Source organism: Micromys minutus (assembly GCF_963924665.1).
Source record: "Micromys minutus genome assembly, chromosome: 5".
NCBI classification, from domain to species: Eukaryota; Metazoa; Chordata; class Mammalia; order Rodentia; family Muridae; genus Micromys; species Micromys minutus.
In genome coordinates this window covers 30,376,837-30,384,068 of record NC_137974.1, presented here as the reverse complement: position 1 = coordinate 30,384,068, position 7,232 = coordinate 30,376,837, and the positions used below count along the sequence as shown (strand labels likewise).

The 7,232-nt window shown below is 41.1% G+C and overlaps 1 pseudogene across 1 annotated transcript; it reads left to right on the top strand.

Moving 5' to 3' along the window:
- The first annotated feature begins 356 nt into the window (after positions 1-356).
- On the top strand, positions 357-1,857 carry LOC308420555 (interactor of HORMAD1 protein 1-like; annotated as a pseudogene). Its single transcript has one exon. The product of its transcript is annotated as an interactor of HORMAD1 protein 1-like (transcript).
- Positions 1,858-7,232: the final 5,375 nt, after the last annotated feature.

The window sequence follows — 7,232 nt, the reverse complement described above, 5'->3', positions numbered from 1 at the left end:
TTCCTTTCCTCCTTCCTTTCTCTTCTCTAGGTCTGTTTGTCTATTTTTCTCTGTCTGTCTCTCATTCTTCTTGTTGTTTGCCATGTAAGGTGTGTGTTTCAGCATTCTGCTCCAGGCTCCACGCTACCTCTGTCCTGCCATTATGAACTCTAACCCCCTGGACCAGCAAACCAAAATAAACCCATTCTTCTACGAATTGCCTCAGTTAAGATGTCTTCTCATTGCTAGAGACAAGTAATCAATACAGCAGTCAACTCTTGAAGGAAAACAATAGTAAGAGATAAGGAGTGCATTATAAAGAAATGAGCTAGGTGTGCCTGTGGTACCCTTTGTGGTAGTGTGGAGTAGCATAAGAAATGAATTTTAATGTCTGGAATGTCAAAGAGATGCTCAGTATTCCCTCAGGCTCTGGGATCTCTAAACCATCTAACTGGAATAGTAATCAGACTGACTGTTCTCTCAGCGATTCCCAGTTCCTCTTTGGATCTCAGTTCTGTCCTGAAAATTCAGAGACTCTGTTACCATCCTTGGATGCTGGTGCTTACTTAAGACACCCAAAACAGACACAAAAGAATTCTCTAGATTGAGACGCTCCACAACTTTGTTTCTCATTTTCCAGAAGTCATTCACAAGTTGTAGATGTCTGTGGAAAAGTCTGAGGAACATCTGAGCTCTAGAAGCCAGTCTATTTTAGATTCTGTGGAGACCATAGCCGAGACCTTTCAAGAGACTTCGAAGGTCCAGCATGACCTGATGGTTGAGGCAGTGAAAGACAAAGGCATCGTGGAGCAGGCTGTCCTTGAGATACAGAGGACATGCGCAGCTAGACAAGCAGAATTTATGGAAATGAAATCCACCCTGAAGAACCTTGAAGTTTTAGTGGTCCAGCAGAGTAAGAACTTCCAGCAGCTTTGTGACAGTCTAGGCCAGCTCATTGTGCCTGATGTCCTAGAAGAGCTGAAAAAAATCACCTCTCACCATCTCTGATCCAGAGCCTCCGTTTACCCAGGCAGGAGAAGTATCCCTCTGAGAAGCCAGCTACTTCTCAGGCCCAGGAGTCTCCTGCAGGAAATCCCAGTAGGAGTTCCCAGAGGCCTGAGGAGTTTGGTGTCTTGGATGAAGGAGCAGAGAGTGATGTTTTTCAAAAAGCAGCATTGCCAACAGACGGGCCCCATAGAGGCAATGAGCTTGTAAAGAAGAAGACCATGCAGACTTACTGCAAGAACTGGGTTATGACCACCAGAAGCCTCAATAACCACTTCTCTAGCCTCCCAAGCCAGAAGGCGGGCAATGACCAGGATCTAACTGCCCAAAGAGCTTCACAGCTGGACTTAAATAAGTTTGAAACAAGAAGGAAGAATGTCCCGAGTATGAGGCCCAAAGCATATGTTCCTTTGACTCACTTGAATGATCAGCAGCTGAACAGAAAGGCAGGACCTGGAGAACAAGGAGGAGAGGCAAGAAGCAGCAACCCAGGAGACCAAAGGAAGGCGGGCTCCTGGCTAGGAAGCAAGAACAGACTTCAAGGAAGGACTGTGCTTTCATCACTGTCCCCAGGCTCCAGTTTGTAGCTCACAGGGGCCCCTCATCTATTGTCCGACTCTGAGAAGCTCTACAAAGTCAGCCTGTCATATTTTTGGAGGGACAGGAGAGACCAGTAAGACAGCAAGGGCAACCCACGGGAACCTCCTGCAGTCTTCCCAGTGCTCCTCCACAGACAGCAGTTCCCAGGGGGACCAGCAGATAAATTGGTTCAGTGACCTGAGCTTTGCAAACCTAGAGCCTCCTCTGTGTAAGAAGGGAGGGAAGAATTTGCTCTGCGACCCGGATTTTGATAGCAGCGATGATAATTTCTAACCTGCCAACAGTGACTTCAGCTGATGGTTTGTTATTCCACACTCACAAACTGTAGGACACTGGATTAGGCAGTGTCACACAGCATCTGAAGCTGGCTTATCCAGCCTTAGTCAGAGGCCTTGGCAGACTGTGGCTGGTAGGAGGTAGGGGAGAATCCAGTATTCTCAATATCAGTCGCTGCTCACCAGAGGGGAAGTTATGGGAAAGAAATGTGTGGAGACAGTGAAGAGAACTCAGGGAGTAGTAGCCTGAGGTAAGGCATCGGAAAGGTGGCTGTGTATGCTTGGTGAAAGGGAAGTGGCTTCAAGAAGAAACGTTTGTAATGTCTTGAGTAGCTTTCAAGACATACCCTGCACCTGATACCCCTTTGAGCCTCAGCTTTATCTGAGTGAGTCAAAGAGGTTTGTCTTTTCCATGAGGGACGTGTTCCAGAGAACACTATGAGCCCGGGGTTTATTATGATTATTATGAACTTACAGTTCTCCTGCCTTCTCCTTCAGAATGCTGGTCCTGTAAGCATGCCTTGATTCTCAGCTGTGAATCAGACTATTTAAGAACAGAGTGTTAATCCTGGTGCTGGTGGTGCAGTTCTTTAATCCTATGCTGGGGAGGCAGAGGCAGGCAGATCTCTTGAGTTTGAGGCCAGCCTGGTCTATACTGCAAGTTCCAGGACAGTCAGGGCTACACAGAGAATAACAAAAAACTAAAGCAACGACAACAAAAACCCAAGCCAAGAAAACGAACAGAGTATTAAAGCTGTCTATGAAAATGGGGTATAGTGACTGCTGCCTGTGACCCGGAAGGAAAGCTTCCAGCCCTGCCCACACTGACTTCAGGTGCTTAAGGGCCAACAGAAGGAAGCTTTGAGACTAAATGACCTTATTCCTCTTCAACAGTTGTAGTATTGGTTATGTCTTATTTTTATCTTTTGTTGATGTTTACTGTTTTACTATTTTAATCAAAGTTGAAGTCCTGTGAAGTATTTTGTCAGTTAGTATTTGTGAATGAGCCCTTCTAGAACCATCTGACTGTGTAAAGTACCAAAGATGGACCCTGTGTTGCTACTCTCTGCTGTTGTAATATGCTCTGATTCTTCAAAAGTATTTCATTTTGTGTAATGACATCAAAGTCCTGAGGGACTCAGTGTCCACCAGCTGGGTGTTTTGATAGAATAAGTGGTAAACGTATCTCTAGTAAGACTGAGGTAATTAAAAATGGCACTGTGTATCTCTGGCAAAATAAAAAAAAGTGAGCTGTGAAGTCTTGAAAAGACACAGGGGTCTTTAATGTTCCAATTTTTTTTTTTTTGGCCATGATAGGCATAAGACATAGGGCTTCTGCATCACAGGCAGGAACTGTTACAGGAAATTTGAACCTGTTTCCCGTTGGAGTGTGATTTAGACCATAGCACACTCCTTTAATCCCTCTGGCTGAAATACAGATCCTTAGTACTCATCTTTAGTCCTAAACAATGAAGGTAACGTTAGTTTGTAGAAGGAAGAATCCATGTTTGAAGGTGATGTCTAACTGAGTGGCAGAAAAAAAGTGACGAATCAGAGAAAGACTTAATAGAATAGGATGCTCCCGGTTCTCACAAGAAGGGAAAAAAGGGAAGCTACTTCAGGGAGAGACAGAGAACAGTGGAGTTAATGGAGAGCGGGGCCGTAAAGTTAAGAGAGAGAGAAAATAGAGCAGCACAGAGGGAGAAGGGGGTAGTTTTACCAGGAGAGTTTTACAGACCAAAGAGAGAACAACACAGACACAGGTAAAGACAGAATGAACAAGAGAGTGAGAAGTAGTCAGAAGACTAGAAAAGATTGCTAGAGTTACTTTAAGGCCAAGCGGAGCAATTTGGTGAGGAGCCGAGAGAAGCTAGATTGAGTCAGTCACCTTAGAGAGGACTGTGGGATAGAGCAGCTGAGTTGAACCAGCCATCTAGAGTCCAGAAAGATCTAGAAAGGGTGAGTTTGTTCAGCAAGCCTCAGAGACATTCTAGGCCTAAATTAGTTTATATGGAGTCTAGAAGCTTCCAGGTCTAGGCCTAGGATAGCAGATGGAGGCAGTAAGCCTCCCAGACAACACTTATATCAGGAGAATAAAAACTACGTTTACAAAGAACTTCACTAATGCTCTTGACCCTTAAATGCATATTGCTCAGTGAAAAAAAACTAATATGAAGAGACTAATATCCTATGCTTAGCACAATAAACACTATATTTATCTTGAAAAGGGCAAAGTTATTGAAGTCAGTAAGAAATGTTTAAATGAATGTGATTGATTTCATGTGTAAGATTCAAATTTAAGTGGACTTATTTATCATATACTATCTAGCATGTTTTATGCTTATAGCTGGAAATTTCTTTTTTATCCACTCTGTACAACTAGAATCTCAGCATATATGTGTGTGTGTGTGTGTGTGTGTGTGTGTGTGCTTGAAAAACAAATTGAAAGGATGTAATTTTAAAATCACTTCTAAATAAAAGTAACATTAACATATTTTTTACACTTCAACAATTTTTATTATAACCAACGGTATGATTTTTATGTTTACAACTGTATTTTTATTATATTAATAATAAAATGTCATTTTAAGTTTAGTGGCTTTTAAAGGAAGAAATTCTATTTACTTAACAAAAATGTGTGGGCTCCCTCTACTGGATCTATAGTAACATAACCAAATATGCATTTAGGTGTGTGTGTGTGTGTGTGTGTGTGTGTGTGTGTGTGTATAAACAGGCACATGGTTCATGCCATGATTTCACTCTGCTAATATAATAGAACAATTTTATGCAATTTTCATAATCTCATGCTAAACTTTTATAATATACAACTGATACAAACATTGACATTTCATTCTAAATGTTGAGTTTTAAACTATGATTGAATGATTTGATACTTCCCCTGAAGTAGTATCACTTAAATGTTTTATAATAGAAAATTTCTCTTCATGTATACAATCTATATGAGAGATTTTTTAAAAGTTTTTTTAATTTACTGTAGACTTTCAAATTTCAGGAAACAGAAAACCAGTATGGTATATCCATATATTGATGATTCATTGACTAAAAACATCAGTGCATATATGGAAGCAAGAGGAATATAACATGTTTGTGTAGTTAAGCAATGGCTCCTAGATCTCTGATTATTGTGAATGGAAGTTTCTGGAGAGAAGTTGCACCTGACATTGAACCTTCTTTAAGGATGATTAACAGATTAGATTTGCGTGGGTGAGGCCTCCAGTTCATATCCCAGAGTTTCTTGTACTTAATTCTTTTGTGATCATTCTGAGAAGGGAATCAAAGCATGGCCAAGCAGACTTCCTGTGCTGAGTGGGAAACGGGAATGGCCACAGTTAAGAAACTCAAACCAAGCTGGGTGGTGATAGCTCACCAACCTGGTCTACGGAGTGAGTTCCAGGGTAGCCATGGCTACATAGAGAAACCCTGTGTGGAAAATAAAAAGGCAAGCCAGAAGTAAGAAAAAAGAAAGTCATATTGAGAAAATGACAGGGTGTTTTTTTTTTTTTATTTTGACATTAAGTCAGGGGTCGTAGTAAGCAAGAAAGGGGAGATGCTATCACAGGACTGGTGTGCAGACTTGTGGCCCAGGATTGCATCCTTGTAGGCAGCATTGCATGGTTCTCCAGTATATGAGTAAAAAGATTCATTAGAAAGCCTTTGCTCTGTATCTGATCTTATCAGTTGCTGGATTAAGTGTGACTCCTTTGGCTACTTGTGGGTCCCTTTTCCTCCTACTGAGTTGCCTTGCCCAGCCTTGAAGTGATAATATGTGTCCGATCTTAGTGTGATGTTTGTTGATGTCCCTGGGAAGCCTGCTTTTTTTCTGAGGGGAAAGGGTGAGTGTGAGTGGAGTGGAGGGGAGGAAGACTGTTGTTAGGGGGTAAGGAGGAGAAACTGTTAGAATGTAAGGTATGAGAGAAGAATAATTTTTTAAAAAAATTTAAAAAGCACCTAAGAAAATGCTCAACATCCCTAGTCATCAGGGAAATGCAAATCAAAACAACCCTGAGTTTCTACCTCACACCAGTCGGAATGACTAAGATCAAAAACTCAGATGACAGCAGATGCTGGCGAGTATGTGGAGAAAGAGGAACACTTCTCCACTGTTGGTGGGGTTGTAAACTGGTACAACCACTCTGGAAATTAGTCTGGCAGTTCCGCAGAAAATTGGACGGAGTCCTACCTGAAGACCCAGTTATTCCACTTCTGGGCATATACCCCAAAGATGCTCTAACATACAGTAAGGACACATGCTCCACCATGTTTATAGCAGCCTTATTTATAATAGCCAGAAGCTGGAAAGGACCCAGATGTCCTTCAGTAGATGAATGGATACAAAAATTGTGGTATATTTACACAATGGACTACTACTCAGCTATTAGGAAACAATGGCTTTATGAAATTCCTAGGAAAATAGATGTATCTAGAGAATATCATCCTGAGTGAGGTAACCCAGTCACAAAAGAACAGACATAATATGCAGTCACTGATAATTGGGTACTAGCCCTAGAAAGCTCTGAACACCCTAGAAACAACTCACGGACCGTATGAAGCTCAACAAAAGAAAGGTCGAAAAGTGGAAGCCTCAGTCCTTCTTTAAAAAAAAACAAAAACAAAAACAAAACAATAAGTGTATAGCACCCTCTCAGAGTGGGGTACACCTAGACCTTAAATCATTAATAACTCAAGAGCTAAGAAGATAGGCTTGTGGCAAATTTTGGTATTTAAAAATCATTATGTTTAATCTTTACACACCAAGAAAACTGACTATTTCCATGTTACATTTTGTTTTATATGTACTTTATGCTCATTGTAACTAGTAAGATGTCAAAGCACACTATCAAACCCTTAAAAAAATCAAGTACTGACAAAAACATTCATATAGTCTTATGCCAAAATGGTTTTAATAATCTGTACATGTATCTTTGTTTCTTTTTAATAAAGTTGTAAGGAAAATAATTTTTTCAAACATTGTATAGAGGTTGGAATATTTATAACCACAGCTCCATTGCAATTGATCTTGGCTACTTTAGCCCCATAGTAGGCATTCCTTGTCTGTCTATGTGTCTGCCTTTATATCCTCATGGCTATCAGATGAAACCTTGGACTACCAGATCCAACAAAACCAAAGGCTAAGAATGTCATTAGATAGCACCTGTCTTAGTTAGGGTTCTATTGCTATGAAGAGACATCATGACCATGGCAACTCTTAGAATGGACTACATTTAATTGTGGCTGGCTTACAGTTTCAAATGTTCAGTTCATGATCATCATGGAGGGAAAGCATGCTAGCACACGGGCAGACTGGGTGCTGGAGAAGAAACTGAGAGTTCTACATGTTGATCTACGAACAGC